Source organism: Silene latifolia, chromosome 3 (assembly GCF_048544455.1).
Source record: "Silene latifolia isolate original U9 population chromosome 3, ASM4854445v1, whole genome shotgun sequence".
Taxonomy (NCBI): domain Eukaryota; kingdom Viridiplantae; phylum Streptophyta; class Magnoliopsida; order Caryophyllales; family Caryophyllaceae; genus Silene; species Silene latifolia.
The window spans coordinates 97,386,308-97,404,076 of NC_133528.1; the positions used below are offsets into that span (position 1 = coordinate 97,386,308).

General features: G+C 37.0%; 1 long non-coding RNA gene across 2 annotated transcripts; it reads right to left on the reverse strand.

Moving 5' to 3' along the window:
- Nucleotides 1–8,522: 8,522 nt before the first annotated feature.
- Nucleotides 8,523–10,545, reverse strand: LOC141647793 (uncharacterized). 2 transcript variants are annotated; one of them, XR_012545844.1, is made up of 4 exons: nt 9,842–10,545; nt 9,303–9,382; nt 8,976–9,065; nt 8,523–8,788 (listed from the first exon to the last, which is right to left on the reverse strand). It is a non-coding gene; the product is annotated as an uncharacterized LOC141647793 (long non-coding RNA). The 2 variants fall into 2 exon arrangements; XR_012545843.1 differs by having other exon boundaries at nt 9,303–10,542.
- Between the last annotated feature and the right edge of the window lie 7,224 nt (nt 10,546–17,769).

The window sequence follows — 17,769 nt, forward strand, 5'->3', positions numbered from 1 at the left end:
CTTGAGTGAAAGAAACAGGTTCTTATCTCCGGTCATGTGTTGTGAACATCCACTGTCAAGATACCATTGGTTGTTTTCTTTCACTACTTCCTGCAGAAAGGATTAGATACAATTTTTAGGTAACCAAGCTAAGTTGGGTCCCTTATGATTAGTTAATCTATATACTAAATCCTTTCGAATCCACACTTGTCTAATAACCGTTTTTCTAACCCTTGGTTTATTTTGCTTGGGAGGAGTTCTTGGGTTAGGGTTTTCTCTTGGTCTAGGAATTTCTCTAGGTCTTTCATGACTATTTCCCTTGTGAATAGGTTTACTAGGTTGAGATCGACAAGGGTTTTGTGAGGTGCTAGGTTTCTTGTTGTAGTTGAAGGCCATGTCATAGAACCAACGAAATTTATTGTTTCTTTCTTCGTTAGGTTCTTTAATGGGGGTTTCATCATTCTCATCAACCGTGTCAACAGTTTTAGCATGGTCGGCATTTTTTCGTATATCATGAGCCTTTTTGACACAATTGATTATGATGTGACCCGTATGACCACAGTAATTGCAAATCAGGTATTCAGGAAGATCAGCATACTTCCTTTTTCTGAAATCAAAATCCGATGGTGTTGATTTGCATTTAGAGTGATCTCTACGGCTATAGCACTCATGTCCTAACCCCATCTTCATATTATTGTCAGATTGTTTGGTTAGGAAGTTTAGGACTTTTGTGCTACCTTCCCACTCATCATGGACCTTCCTAGCATGTAGAAGTAAGTCTTTTAGGTTTTTAATTTCCTCTTGACATTTCGTGTGATCTACATCATTATCCTTTTTAAAGTTATCACGAAAGTCTTGGAATCGTTTGTTAAGAAGGAATACAACATCGGAATGTTGTTTCTTAACATTGATCATATCGGCCTTAGATTCCTTTAATTGCTTTGAGAGGGAATCTATCTCCTTCTTTTGGTCTAAGATCACTGCTTCGTCAGATGTGACCTTAGTTTCCAAAAGCTCTTTGACTTTTCTAAGTTCTAAAGTTATAGCTTCATTAGCTATAACTTTGGCTTGAAGGTGCTTGATGTTAAGCTTTAGGTCTGAAGTTATAGCTTCATTAGCTATAACTTTAGACTCTAATTCCTTCTTTTTAGCCATAATAGAATCTAACGTTGTTGCTTTCTCAGCTATAACCTTAGATTTTAACTTCTTAGCTTTAGCCTTCAGAGTGTGATTCTCTTCTGCAATTTCGAGAATCTGTTCCTTTAGATCTTTCAATTCCAAGTCCTGTTCATGACACTTATCAAGAGATTGTTCAAAGAATTCAATTAAAGCACTTTTAGACAATTTCTTAACGCGTTTTTTAAGCTCAAGATAACTTACCTCTTCATCGTCATCTTCGTCTGATTCTCCGAGAAAGCAATAGTTTGAGTGAGAGTTTGTGCTTTCATCGTCGCTGTCGGAGATTAGGTCAAGACTAACACTACTGAGACAAAGGTTGGCCACTTCGTCGTCTTCAAATTCCTCGTTATCTTCTGAGTCAAGGTTTCCCCAACACGACGCCATCATAACTTGTTTGAATTCTCTCTTTGTCTTCTCACGTTTTGTCTTGTCCTTTATCTTTTCCCATGTTGGACAATCCTTGATCATATGACCAGATTCTCCACACTTGAAGCAACCTCTATTTGCGAAGGACGACTTTGATTCGGTAACCTTTTTGTTGGATGATTTGTTGTTGTTGTTGTAGGATGATTTTGTTTGTTTGTTTCGAAATATCTTATTTTTGAAACGACGTGCAAACAGAACAGTTTGATCCTCTAGTTCAGAGTCAACTTCTTCGCTTTTTAAGGCCATACTCTTATTACGGCTTGGTTCAGCGTCATCTTTGTTAAGAGTAATTTCATGGGCCATAAGAGCACCGATGAGTTCTTGATAGGATAGGTTTTTAAGATCTCGTGATTCCTCCATTGCAGTGACTTTAGCACGCCACTTCTTAGTCAGGCTCCTAAGAACCTTTCTGGCAATGTCCTCAGTACTGAATTTCCTACCTAGGTTTTTCAGTTCATTTATGATGCTTGAGAACCTTGCGAACATACTATCTAAGGACTCATTAGGCTCCATAATGAATAGCTCATATTTTTGCATAAGCAAATCTATTCGGTGCTTCCTAACAATGGAAGTACCTTCATAAGCTAGTTCAAGCCCATCCCATATCTCCTTGGCTGTAGAGCATTTAGAAAACCGGTCAAACTCTGTAGAAGTCATTCCGTTTTGCAGGAAACTTATTGCTTTGGAGTTCTTTTCGGCCTTCTTGTAGTCGGCCTCGGCATATTCCTCTTCTTTCTTTTCATCGGTTGTGCCTTCCTCGGATGCTACAAGAATTTTGTGCGGTCCGTTTTGGATAATCCTCCAGCACTCCCAATCGTGACCTTTCACATAGTGAGTCATCATGTTTTTCCACAATCCATAATTCTTCCCATCAAAGACGGGACACTTGAGATATTTGAAATCCATTTATCACGTGATAGGCAGCGGAATATAAAACGATAAGATAAATGAAAAACAAGATAGATCAGCGTCTTTGCGGTTAGGCAATCAAGAGCACGAGGCTCTGATACCAATTGAAGAGTCTATCGATCCGAAATACTCAAGATGGGGGGTGAATTGAGGATTTAAAACTTTTGAAAGCTTTTTCGATTGTATGAGTATAATTGATTATTTAAAGTTTATTGATTAAACTTTAACTAATCAACTAATGAACGTAAAACAAAATAAACAAACGAACGAAAGAGAGGAGACACACGGTTTTTGAAGTGGTTCAGTTTCACAAGTCGAAACCTATGTCCACTATTCTCGATTAATAAATTTAGTACCTTTCTACGGATTACAAATTTACAACCCAACTCGTACAACTAACTCTAGCTGTAACTCAATGAGTTCCGTTAAATACTCGAGTGACTAACTTACGCTAATAAGAAAGCACTAATGATTCTAACAAAGGTTCACGTTAATGAATAAGTAAGAAATCAACTAAGCACTATTATCTTATAACGATAAAAATAAGAACGAGTATACGAGTTTAAAACACACGGCCTTTCAAAATAACAAATCGGTTTTTCTGCTTGAAATCACACGGTTTTCTTTGTAAAATTAAAATCAATTTTTATGCTTAAGGTCTCTACTTTAAATGTTGTAAATAGCAAAGTATTTATAGGAAAGAAAGAGCAAGGCAATTCGGTTTATAGAAACCCTAATTGGCCGAATAAAAGAGATGTTAACAAATCATATCTTCTATTATCTCTTTCCTAAAAGCTTTAAAAGATAATAAAGAATATTCCAAAAGATAGAATATAATCTATTCAAATATTATCTTTACTATAAATTCTAAGATATGATAAGATTTCCTAAAACAAGAATATCTTTTATCATAAATAAATATATTAAGTAAGATATATAAGATATGTAAAGATATTAACATAGAATAAAATCTTTACCAAATATACCTTAGGTAACACGAGATGTCACGGCTCATAAGCCTCGTGACTCGTGCAAACCCTAGCTCAATATATGGGTTAGAATTTAGGTTTTAAGAGAGGTCTTGTTGAAACCCTAGTTAGTAGCAAGGTCCAACTCATAAGTTGGTCCAAAACAACTACTAGTCAACGTCCAACATAAAACCAAACTCCGCCCTAAACCGGGCTTTATTATATAAATACTTTTATCAAAACATTTAAAATAAACTATGAACAATTTTCAAAACAATTTTGAAATACTATAAGTCGTGTATAATAAACTCAGCATCTCAATGTTATAGTAGGAGAGCTATAACATTGAGCTCTTTTACTAGTAATGTTATAGCTGCAAAGCTATAACGTTACCAATCCAAGAAACTCATTCTTGGTTATCATTACGAGATAATCACCTATACTATTCTAATCTTCAAAGAGATCTTCGAGTATAGGCTACGTTATCATCCAAGCTTGATTAATCTTTAGACGGACTTCGTCTTCATATAAATCTTGAATGAAACTTTATATCGTTTGATCTTGAATAGAGGCTTAAACATTTCATACTATCATCACAATCTTCTTTGTTGCTTGCTTGTAACAAGTTGATTCTAAAACACTTTGACAAACGATTACACGCAACAAGTATATAAAATATAAAGCACCTTGACATCATCAAAACATAAACATATAAGCTATATGGTTCAACAACACCGTTCACTTTATGCCGGTGGAGCCGTGAGTGGAGGTGGTTTCGGCCATGGTAGGATGACAAGCGGAGCGAGTGGTATGAAGAGACCACAGTGCTATGGATGCGGAAAGTTTGGTCACAAGATTGTGGAGTGTAGGATTACTGCGAGAAGGAGTAGCATGAATAATATGAATGGAGGATTTAGTAGTGGGACTTTTAATGGATTTAAAACCCCAGCTCCTAGCTATAGAAGCAATCTTTTTTAATGGATCATGGAATAATCAATGAAGCTATAACAATAGCAACAACATTCAGAATCGCGTTAACAATAGCCAAGGCAATGGAAATGGGGAAAACCAGAATGGCACCGGGAAGCAAGGAGTGGTGTCGACATCTACAGTGCAAGGTGGTGTGAAGAACAGTGGCAAGTTGTTTATGATCGGAAAAGAGGCAGCTGAGGGAGATGCTCGTGTGGCTTCTGGTACTTTTTGTAAACACCTCATTTCCACACCTTCTGCCAAACACCCAGTGATGATTGGGCCGCATGTTTAGCATATGTCGCGATTTTATGACGTTTTGTAAATCTGTTAATAAAAGGTAACTCGTACACTTGTGTCTATCCCTTGGTTGTCTTCTAGGTCACATTACGGTCGTTTTGGCAGTAATTAGAGTACATTTGGAGTCCGGGTAAAAAACCGTCTTCATTTCCTAAAACCTTCAAATCCCGAGTCAAAAAGCAAAGTGCTTATCTACCTAAGGTTAGGATGTCATAAAATGTTATGAGTATATCTCATTTTGAGTCCCATGTCACTTCTTTGGGCTAAATTTAAAGTTTACATTACAAAATGTGCATTTCATTTAGCTAAAATAACAACCCGACTTTTAGGCCCGTTTTACGAGGTGATAACGACTTTTTTAGGTCTGGCCCATTTCACAGAAAGTTCTAAACCTTTATCTTAGCTTTCCAAGGCAACCGAAATTACCTTAATCCGAGTTTTTTTAGAGAGAGTTATGCCTAAAATACGACAGGCTGTCAAACGCGTTTTCTTGCGCAGAAGAATACTACCCGAGAAAGGACGCAATAAATGATGCGCCTCTTCTAAGGATCGCAACACCTGCTGCGCCTTTTCTCAAGGCTTTCTTTTTGTCCAAGTTTCCGTGTTTCAACCTAAGTCGGTTGTTTCCGGATCATTCCTTCCATATCTCTTTCCTAAACCCTACCCCTCGTGATTAGTATAAAAAGAGACCTTCACCTCACATATATTTCACGTGAGTGTCCGCCCTTCTCTTTTCCCATTGCATTCTAAGACCACGCTCTTGCTTTTCGACGCCTACATGCTAAATCAATCGATCACGTAAACTCAGAACATTTTGAGTACCAGTCACATTTGCATGACCGACCAATTTGACCATTACACAATCAATTAATCAATCTTTTAATTCCTTTTTCAAGGGCATTTTCATATTTGCATATATCGAGTCGAGTTACCACTAAAAATCGATTTAGTTAAATCTCGCGACGCTAACATGTAAGTCTGAGGGTGTAAAATCCCATCTTAATTATGTATTTATTTTCTGTTTTTGTTTTGTAAGAATTTATATCATAAGCATACTCAAAACCGTTTTTTTTAATCAATTTTTAAAACCCTTTAACCGAAACAGAAGAGAAACGACGTGGGGAAGAATCGCATCAACTGATGCGCCTTCTGGAAAGGCCGCAGCATCTGTTGCGCCTCTTCCAGAGGCTGCCTTCAGTTGATGCACTTCTTCTTCTTCCTCGGGTTTTTGTTCCTTTCGTCTTATATTATTCTTTCTTCGTTCTTTCCCTTATTTCACCTAATAATTTTCAAATTAGTTTTTATAAATCTTTTTCAACCTTTTTCGGCTTAAATCCCTAATAATTAATATTCGCGGGTTTTCGTCACAAATTCAAACCCGGATTTTAGAGACTCGATTTATCCATATCAAGTCCCTGGAATTCGTCTTTTGTACATATTTCTCTTTATTTTTAATATTTTGTTTTCTTTCGCTTTCAACCGATTTTAATTCAAGTTTTGTATATAAATCAATTCCGACATCGTAGAATAACCATAACTTGTAATGTTTCGTTCGTCTTTTATCGCTTTATGACGGTTCCATATACATGTAATATGATTAAATCACTTCTACTCGAGTTATATACCAATAATTGACATTAACAAACATTAACAACCCACGGGTCTGATTTTCACAGTCAGAACCCAGGTCTAGAACATACGCATGAAGTGATGCGCCTCTTCCAGAGGACGCGGTAGATGCTGCGCCTGTTCTGGGTTGGTTTCTGTCTCTGAACTCTTTCTCGCTTTGACGCAGCTCCTAATTACGGTTTGAATCAACTATTATTCATATTATCACCTCTAATCTGTCGTATTTTCATATTTTAATTTCATTTTATTTTCTTTTTATTTTCTTCTTCGAAATTTAGTCTTTGAGCGTGCTCTTGACGTAGACCAAACAAACTTTGTAATTATTGTAATATTAATTATTATAATCCGTTTATCGTAATTATTATTATGTATGATTTATTTACCTGGCATTCACATGTATTGAATCTAACATTTACTTCGACCAAATTGTTTGCTAAATCACGTGTTAACGGACATAGCCTAATTTCACATGCTATGATTAATCTATGTTTGTTGCATTGCATACATTACATCGACGACATATCAAGTATGAATAATTTCCCTAATCATTAGTAGAGGCCGCTATCGAGGCGGGCGGGATTAGGTGTTCGAATTAAAGAGCTTCCTTATACGTATCTTCACCTCTTACTCCAGTTATATCTGGACAACCGTGTTCATTGGCATCACAAGAGTCATTCTAGACATAGAATGCTAAGGGTAACGAATTTCTTAGTGTTCATGTCACTACTTTGTGTCTTGACATGATGCGAAGTATTCGAACGGTTCCAATATTCCATAAAAATTGGTGGCGACTCCACAAATGCAGGCTTGTCAAACCTTTCACCGGTTTCAATGCCTTTAAAATCGGTAACGACCCATCACGTGCCTCGGCCTCGCGCCGGAGTTCCATGGGAGAAGTACCGCCGCCTCGAAATTAACTCGCGGGTGCGCGCGACGTGGGTTGCCCATGTCCACACTTTTCTAACAAACTCTAAGCCATCTTATGTTTTATTTGATTCGGGAGCAACTCATTCATTTATATCTAGTGACCATGCTAAAGTGATGGGATTGTATGACCGAGTAGTAATTAAAGATAAAGTAACAATACCTTATGGAGAATCGAAAATATGCACCAAAATGTTCCGGAATATGAATATCCTTATAGGTGAAGTTTTATTTCCTATGGATTTAATAGAATTTCCGTTAGGAGATTTTGAGATTATTTTGGGAATGGATTGGTTGTGTAGAAATAGAGCTTTTACAGATTGTTATCAAAAGAAAGTATCTTTGAAAGGACCAAAAGGAGTAAGAGTGTCCTATAGGGGATTTGTGGTGAAACCCAAGGTAAGACTTATATCAACAGTTACCCTGAAGTCATGTTTGAAGAGGGGAGGAGAGTTGATTTCATGCCACGTGTGTCCCACGTGTGAGGCGGTAAAAGGCGCGGACGAAATTCCCGTGGTGAGTGAGTTTCAGGATGTGTTTCCAGAAGAAATTCGAGGTTTACCTCTGAAGAGAGATGTGGACTTTAATATTGAGATTAAACCAGGGATTGGACCTATTTCTAAGGCACCTTACAAAATGGAGCCTAAGGAATTAGAGGAGTTGAAGAAACAGGAGGAATGCTAGAAAAGGGTTATATAAGACCAAGTGTCGCCTTGGGGAGCGCCAGTTTTATTTGTTAAGAAGAAGGATGGGAGTATGAGATTGTGCATAGATTAGAGAGTTGAATAATGTGACAATTAAGAATAGATATCCTTTGCCTAGGATTGACGATTTATTTGATCAGTTGAGTGAAGCTAATGCAGAACAGGCATTTAGCGGCGCTATTTTTATGCCTTCAGCGACGCTAAATAACGCCGCGGAGGGTTTTACTGACGCTTTGAAAAGCGCCGGTTTTGCCTGTGCCGCTTGCACTTTTAGAGGCGGTAATTAAGTGCGTCGGTACACATGAAAAAAAAAAGCGCCCCCAGAATTGACGCGCTAAATTTACTGATCTCCCGGTGCTTCCTAGCACCTTTAATTGTTAACGGTGATTTTGTAGAATGCCTTCATTATTATGCTCGAGTATTTAAGAATATGAACATCTACAGTTCAGTCATCACTTAACAAAATCTATCTTTACCGCAACTCTAGATATAAACAACTTTCTTATTGTTTAGATACAAATTATAGGCTTAAGAATAAGAAAATACACATTTATCGTAATCTTTGATAAATGAATTCAGTTATATTAAATAATAGTGTCGAATACATATTACATTCTGTACATTAAAATGGAATGTATGATCAGAACAAAATACAAGAAGCGACAACTACGGTGGTAAATTGAATAGTTCATCAAACGCCCCAAAGATAACTCGCTCATAACATAACCAATTGTCAAATATATAGAATGCTTCCTCCCTCACTTCAATGGCCAATTTTCCTGTTAACTTTTGAACTTTGATCTGCAATAACAAGTAAAGAGAAAAATTAGAACATTGAACTTTCACAGACTTTTTATTTGTAGTTTGTAAAAAGACATTAAAGACCACAATTTAAGAAGTAGGAAAACAATATGGTGTTCTCATTAGAAATCACGAGGTTTTGACTTCCAAGAGAGCAGTAGTATCAAGTAAAGTAGAGAAGTAAAACCTGTCAAAACGAGGCTTTGTTGAAAAAAGAATGAAATCTGAAGCAAATATACTCCAATTATGGTGTGTCAGCTTCTCTTGTATGAACAACCTACAAATTATGAGTATGAATCGCTAAGTTACAATCTACCCATAACTAATGAGTCTAACTAATAACTAATACAACGTTAGTAAGCATATACTTTCAAATGTTAAGCGTTCAAATTCAATGGTAGTACGTACAACACGCCAAACAAGATTTTACGCCATCCAACTTGTTCTGAATATACCTATAGCGTACAAATAAGCTAAAATAGTCCGTATACAAATAAGCTAATACAGAACTAACCTGTCATCACCCAGCAACATGAAACTAATCCTGGTGCAACTTTAGTATGCTATGGTTTACCAATTCCTTGTACCATCTCACTGTACTAGACATGAAGTTGCAATAAGTGAACTAATCTCAGCAATGCAACTATATTGCTAAGAGAAAGGCAAAAAATTAAGTTACCCGTAGTTACTTTTCTAACAAATGGGCATTCTACTGAAGCTAACACCCATTGGATAAAGCTAATTATCCAGCCAAATATGTTCTTGCTCAAACAAATACGAGTACTTCTTGGGCTCATTAATGGGCAAGCTATTTGTATTCTTATTTGACATTTTAAAGCAAGCTAAATTTTGAGTCAGTAGTAGAGTTGTTGTAAAGCATGTAATTGGGTTTTGCTATACACCAATCAGTAGTTCAATAACATAGAACAATAGAGCAACCGCAACACATCAAAATCCAGATTTATTGTACACTAATAATTCAAACACGGTTCTACCAAGGTCTGAACTTAACAATCAATAAATGAAATTGAGAAGAGATTAGAATGATAATACCTTTACATAACCATCCTTTTTCTTATGAAACTGATTCGAAAAACTTAGCTCCTTATGGAATTTTCTTAACTGAAACATGGACGCTTCTTTAGCAGCAAAGGCAATAGCGACTATTACAAAATCGTCGTCATCGGACGCTCTATGGCTGTTATCATTCCTAAATGAATCAAACAAAAACACCACATAGAAACCACTGAATTGATATATACTTTAAGAAATTAATCCAAAAAACCCTAGATTTCCAATCTAATTCGTTAAATTGCATCAATCTAAACATAAAAATAGATGTTTGAAATATCAATAAACAAATCTCAAACTTCGAAACTCAATTTGACTAAATGAAGCTCGAAATTAGAATTCCTTCGCTGCAAGTGATTTGAAGTAATTAGGTTTTGGTGAGATTGAAGGCAAGAGAAGTTTTGGGGTTTTTAGAAGTAAGAAAGTTTAGGCAGGTGAGATTGAGGGTTGGAGGTTGGAGGTTGGAGGTTGGAGCACATCTTATAAATTAAACCCACGATTTCAAGGTTTCACGCGCTACTGTGAACCGCTTTTTGAAAGCGCCTCTTCTTTTGGTAAAATTTAGCTTACTCGGCACTATTTACTACTAGCACCGTAAACAGAGTAAAGGAGGAGGATGTACTTGTGAGGGATTTCTCTAAGTTAGCTAAGACTTTAACTGCATTGATGAGAAAGGAGAATAGGTTTAAGTGGGATGAGAGTTGTGAAATGGCTTTTCTAAACTTGAAGGAGCGTTTGACCACAACACATATATTAGCTTTACCAGAAGGAAGTAAGGATTTTGAGGTGTATACCGATGCTTCGAAAAATGGATTGGGATGTGTGCTAATGCAAAGAGGGAAAGTAATCGCCTATGCTTCAAGACAGTTGAGACCGTATGAAGAGAATTATCCAACGCACGATCTGGAGCTAGGGGCAGTCGTGTTTGCTCTTAAGTTGTGGAGGCATTATTTATATGGAGCTACTTTTAAGGTATTTTCTGATCATAAGAGCCTTAAGTATATTTACACTCAGAAGGAGCTTAATATGAGACAAAGGAGGTGAATTGATTGGAGACTATGACATGAAGATAGTTTACCATGAGGGAAAGGCTAATGTAGTAGCAGATGCTTTGACTAGGAAGTCGGTTCATGCCTTATGTCTAGCTATGTCGCGGGTTAAGTTCCAAGATGAATTAAGAGAAATGAGAATTTGTGTAATAAGGAAAGGGGATTCAGTTGGAGATTTGACGGTTAAACCAGAACTGTATGCTGAAATCCGAGAGAAGCAGAAAGGAGATCCGAAGTTGGAGAAGTGGCGTGCGGCCATAGAGGAGGGCGTGCCGTCACGATTTGCTGTAGGGATAGATGGTGGTTTGAGATTCGATAGAAGGTGGTGTGTACCTGATGACGAGGAATTGAAAAGAAAAATTTTAACTGAAGCACATTCTACGCCATATTTTGTGCATCCTGGAGGAGATAAGTTGTATATGGATTTGATGCAGGCGTTTTGGTGGCCAGGAATGAAAAAGGAATTTGCGGAGTTTGTTTCTAGATGTTTGGTTTGCAAAAGGGTGAAAGGTGAGAATAAGAGACCATAGGGGAAAGTACAGTCTTTGGATGTGCCTGAATGGAAGTGGGAGAGTATTTCTATGGATTTTATCGTTGGTTTGCCTCTGATGGAGAGATTGTCGTCGTGTCTCCCAATCAAACACATTTATATTCTCAACAAACAACTAGTTAGTGGTTAAGTCGAGGTCGATCCATGGGACGGTGTGCTTTGGGTTCAAAGTCTATCTATCTCAATTTATGCTAGTGTCACAATTGATTTGGGTTTGTAGTTGGTGAGTCTAAACTAATGCAAGAAATGAAGTAAAACAAACAATAAATTAAGAGATGTAAACAAATGACTAAGAGTGTTAGGGTATCATGGGCTCATAGGGGATTCATGGGAGTTGATCATACGAACATATTCTCGAGTTATAAGCAAGCAATTTATTGTTGTGATGGGATAGAGTTAGTGTATATCTTACAATCCCTAGGAAGATTTAGGTCATGGAGCCGAATCGATTAGATTGTACAACACCTACAAGTCAACTTAGTGTCCTCCTATTCAACTTTATGCATGGTCTAATGAGACTCGAGTTGGTTTATGTCTTACAAGCCTCTTTGAAGAGATGGGTGATGTGTAAAAATGCAAGGATTCATAGGCTCGCATTGCATCAAACATAACATGTGTATAAGTTGAAATCACAACAAGCAAGCAATTTAATTATGAAGACATATTAGATTAAGCATGAATCATTTCCCATGTTTGTTTCCCCTAATTCCCCATTAATCCTAGCTAAAAGACTACTCACTCATTATCATGGGAAACATGTTATTAATGGTGTCAATCATCACAACAAGTATAAACATGATAAGAAGATGAGGAAATCAACAATAAAGAGTAATAAGTAATTTAAAGAGATTATTCCAAACTTGAGATTGTCCAAATAATAAAGCAAAGAATAAAAGAAGAGAACTTGATTGATTGATGAAGAGTTCTCAATTCTCCAATAATAACCCAATAATCTTCAATTACCCAATAATAATAAACTTGAACAATAATTAAGGAAAGATTAATGTGGAATGATTGAGATTAATCTATTCTAATCTACTCCTAATCTAATCTAAGAGGATTTTCTATTATGGAAACTTGGTTTATTGATTATTACAAATGGCGTATATATACTAGTACATCATTAGGTTAAGCAAGGGTAGATTAGTAAATAGCATTGCTAAGTGTTGAGTAGGGAAATGCAAGTCTCGAAGGGAGATGCGCATATCACGTTGCTAGTCCTGCAACAATATGCTCGTCCCGCGCGTCTGGAGTCTTGGCACGGAGGTCATGTCTCATGATCCGAGCGGATCATAGAGGAGACGCTCGGATCTTCTTGCTTCAGGACGAGCGTCTTCCAGCAGGAGACGAGCGTCTACTTGCAGGAGACGAGCGTCTTCTTACGGGGACGCTCGGATTGGCGGCCAGTTTGTCTATTTGAGCTCGGATTGTAAAACGGACGCCATTTCCTCATCCGGACTCCTATTGGAGTGATTCAAAAGCCTAGACCACTTGCGTTTTCGACGCCGTTTCATCTAGAATACTTTTAGAGCCAAAGGAGCAACTCTTGGTTTGGGTTACGAGCAATTTCTTTATGTAATGGCTTCCTTCTCGTCATCCTTACTTTTATGCCTATGATCCTTCTATATACTTTTTATTCCTACATCCTTGGTCATCATTCTTGCCTCCTCTTCATACTAGTCCATCCAAGATCATAAACAAGCTTCCAAATATGCACGGGAGACGGGAATTCCGCCTCATTATCTTCTTTCCTACAAAACATATACAATGCAATAGAAAAGCCAAATAGGAAGGAATTGACGGATAAAATGGCCATGAAATGCTATATTAGTATGCAAAATGGGTTCAATTAGGGGACTAAATGTGCGCCAATAAGAGTCACATCAAACATCCCCAAACCGAACCTTTACTCGTCCCGAGTAAAGAGGTGACTAGAACTAGACCTTTATTTAAACTATCCTAATAATATAACCGATGTGAGACAATTAGCGGGTCTCACCCCGCCCCTTCAACTTACAACAAGACAACCATGAGGTAGGATGCCTTCTTGCAAGGCAAGGTGGGGCTTGCCAAAATGGCGACACGTCCAAGCATTAAAGCACACAAAACAAGTAATGGATGCATCTACAAAAATGAATAGCCACTTTCCTCATCTAAGTGACGGAAATTATCTAAAAGGGAAGCAATTCAAGGGTACACACTCCATCATAGATATTGTTTCTCAAGCTACTAAGTCTAAAAGGATACCAACAAATCACCTAAAAGTTGTGTTAAACTAGGGTACTTTTATCCTCAATCGCTAAATGCTTTTGTCAAGAGTAGGCTCCTTATGGTGTTAGAAACACTGTAGGATCACGGAATTCCCCTTCTTGCCTAAACAAGAAGAAGGGCCGTCCCCTCTCCACCATGCACAAAAGTGGATTCGATAGATAAAGGGATCATTTGTATTTGAGTTTTATATGAGAGTTTGCTTTTGTTGTTGTTTTTCCCCCCAATTTGTGGCATTTGACATTTTGAGAACACTTTCTTTGCCATTTCTTTTGATGTTTGGCATTTCAATACTTGACAATTTCAACTTTTACATTTTCTTTTGAACATTTTCAAAGTCACTCCAATTAGTAACGAGGGTACCTTATATTAGAAGCATAGGAGTTTTTATTTTTGTTAATCCTCTTTTCTTTTGATGCAATTGCAAACTTTTTTTGACTTTTCATTTCAATTCTTGAACTCAAATTTGAACAATTTTTGTGCCCATTCCCTTTTTGATGACAAAATGTGGTAAAATGTGGATGATGGTTGCATGGTTTCACGGGTCACCTTGGAATAAACGGTAGCCAAGAAGTTATCACACCACAAGGTACTCTTGACTAGGCCTTAATCCACGGGTCAAAGGGTACTAGCATGACACATCCTAGGGTGTTTTACAAGTATTCTAACAAGCAAAGTCTTAAGAATAAAAATTATCTACATGGGCCTTATATACACTTGTCAACTTCCCAAATAGATGCTTTCACAAAATTTTTTCTAAATGAAACTATATGCCATGATGCAACTATCATATATACATCCTAATGCATATGCTTCTACCAACTAGTATGCCATATAATCTAAATGCAATCCTATAATCACATTGTTTATACCGCATCAATCAAAATAAAGCCACATGATCATTAACATAAAGAGGAAAAAGGAGATTGGAAAGATCATACCATGCGGTTTTCAATATCCTCATGTCTCGGATGTGGCGTAGCCAATCAATGTGAAAAGGATAGACAAACAAACAATATGTACAAGATAAATAATTCTAAACTATAAAGGGATGAACATGTATTTGGTTTTTTTTTCAATTTTTCAAAATTTTATGGTTTTTGATTTTATGAAATAAAAAGACATATTTTTGTATTTTTCAAAAAAATTTAATTTTTTGTATTTTTGGAATATAAATTCTCATCCCCCACTTTATTTTGGACATTGTCCTCAATGTACATGTAGGAATAGGAATGAAAAAGAAATACATGTTTTTGGATTTCTAAAGTTTTATGGAAATTGAAGTGCAAATGCAATGATATGATATGATGAATGCATGCTCTAACTAAATGCAATTCTATATGACATATATAACAAATGAATGCAATCTAAACTATATTATATGATGCATGATTTCTAGTAAACTATGGTCACCTATGATCAAACCTCCCCAAACCGATTTAAGCACTATTTCTAGTGTAGAAAAGAATAGGATTGGTCATTAGTGACTATGCATGAATTCTAGTCTATATGAAACTATCTACATGAATCATGTGAGATATATTACAATGCAACTATACTATATAAACTAACTAATGTAAATGCAATATGAAATATAATACAAATACAAGCTAAATGTATATGTATATAGCTAAATGCAAGTGTAAATGTAATGCAAAGTCAAAGGAAAGGATATCTTACAAATGGTGGTTTGAGGGAGGACTCCACCAAACTCATTCCTTGTTGCCATAATTATTGATTATGTCCATGTTGCTTAATGCTCTCAACAACCGGTCAAAGGCTTTTGAATCGGCTTCATATAAGCACAAATAGGAGATTGGCGATGTCAAAAGTAGTTTAGCCATCTTGGCTTGGAATAGAACTTGCCAAACACTCTCCCATTTGTTTTGCCCTTGGCACTTGGCTTCTTACAATGCTTCAAACCAACAAGCACATGATTCTTATCAATACAATGTATGATGTATTGCCCATTTTCATCCGGAGGCTTCCACTCTTTACCATCTCTTTCAAATTATATGATGATAGAGCATTGATTCATCAATCCTTCAATAGTAGAAGGAGAGTTCACATTTCTTTGATGAGGGAATAGTTGAAGGATAAGATGTGGAGGAGTCAACTTCTCACCATTGAGGTCATTCATGCTTTCATTTTCTTCACTTTCTTCTTGACCCTCCTTAGAACTTGAACCATTTCCAAAGAAAAGAGCTTCAATTTATTCCAAACTATGATCAAAGATGCCAACATCATAGTTTTCCTCTTGGCCCCTCAATTCTCCAAAGATAGCAAGTTCAAATTCATCAACCTCTTCTTTCCAAGTTCTACCTTCACTCCCATACGTGTCAAGAGAACACACTTCCTCTACATGGGTCATAGAAGGAAATTGTGGTGGGAGATCTTCCTCATCATCATCATCATCATCATCATCATCATCATCATCATCATCATCATCATCATCATCATCATCATCATCATCATCATCATCATCATAGGTATCCCAAATTGGAGAAGCAAGGCTAGTGTGGGAGCTACATACATGAGGCAATTTAGACAAAGTGCTTGTCTCATAATTGGCCTCCAATTCATATTCACCATTGCTCTCCTCTCCAACTTCATCATGCTTCAATTCATTATCCACTCTTGGTCTATAATCAATCAGGCACTCCCATTCCTCAAAAGTTACATCTTCATATTCACATCCATCATGAATGTTTGTAAAGTTGGGTACAACTTGAAATATGGGATGTTCAATACTTATGAATTTAGGAGGTGGTGGGGGATTCACAAAGTAGCTTCATAATGCCATCCAAATTCTTCTTCACCCTCATTATCTTCCCCTTCTTCTTCATTGAGCATTTGGGTGGCTTCCATTTGGGCAATTTGATTTGCCAACTTCTCACCATTAGTAATAATGTTTTTGAGAACATTGTCCCTAGGTTGGCTATCTTCTAGCATTTGCATGAAGAGATTTTATTGGTCTCTTAGCATTTGGAGAACCACACTTTGCATGTCAAACTTATTCCCATTTTCTTGTTGTGGGTACATGGGAGATTGGGGGTATGGATTTTGGTTGTAGGATGGCATTTGGCATTGATTGTAAAGTGGGTTTTGGGAGGGTGGTTGTTGTGGATATTGGATGTGGGGGCTTTGGTAAGAAAAGTTGGGGTAGTGGTTTGGAATTTCATTGTATGAGTTGTAAGGTAGGTTTGTTTTGACTTGCTCTATAAACTCCCCATACACATGGTTGTCATACTCAAAAGGTCCATCACATACTCCATGCGCCAAGCCTTCGGACATCATCATAGCTAGGACAAAGATATAACTACAAACAAGCAAACTACAAGAAAATGGTAAAAATAACCTTGAGGAACAAGTTCCTCAAGGATAAAGCACAATTTAAGAATAGACAAACAAGTAAGAACTTAATCACATAACACCGTCCCCGGCAACGACGCCATTTTGATGGGGAGATTGTCGTCATGTCTGCCAATCAAACACATTTATATTCTCAACAAATAACTAGTTAGTGGTTAAGTCGAGGTCGATCCATGGGACGGTGTGCTTTGGGTTCTAAGTCTATCTATCTCAATTTATGCTAGTCTCACAATTGATTTGGATTTGTAGTTGGTGAGTCTAAAGTAAGGCAAGCAATGAAGTAAAACAAACAATCAATTAAGAGATGTAAACAAATGACTAAGAGTGCTAGGGTATCATGGGTTCATAGGGGATTCATGGGAGTTGATCATACGAACATATTCTCGGGTTATAAGCAAGCAATTTATTGTTGTGATGGGATCGAGTTAGTGTATATCTTACAATCCCTAGGAATATTTAGGTCCCGGAGCCGAATCGATTAGATTGTACAACACCTACAAGTCGACTTAGTCTCTTCCTATTCAACTTTATGCATGTTCTAATGAGGCTCGAGTTGGTCTATGTCTTACAAGCCTCTCTGAAGAGATGGGTGATGGGTAAAAATGCAAGGATTCATAGGCTCGCATTTCATCAAACATAACATGTGCATAAGTTGAAATCACAACAAGCAA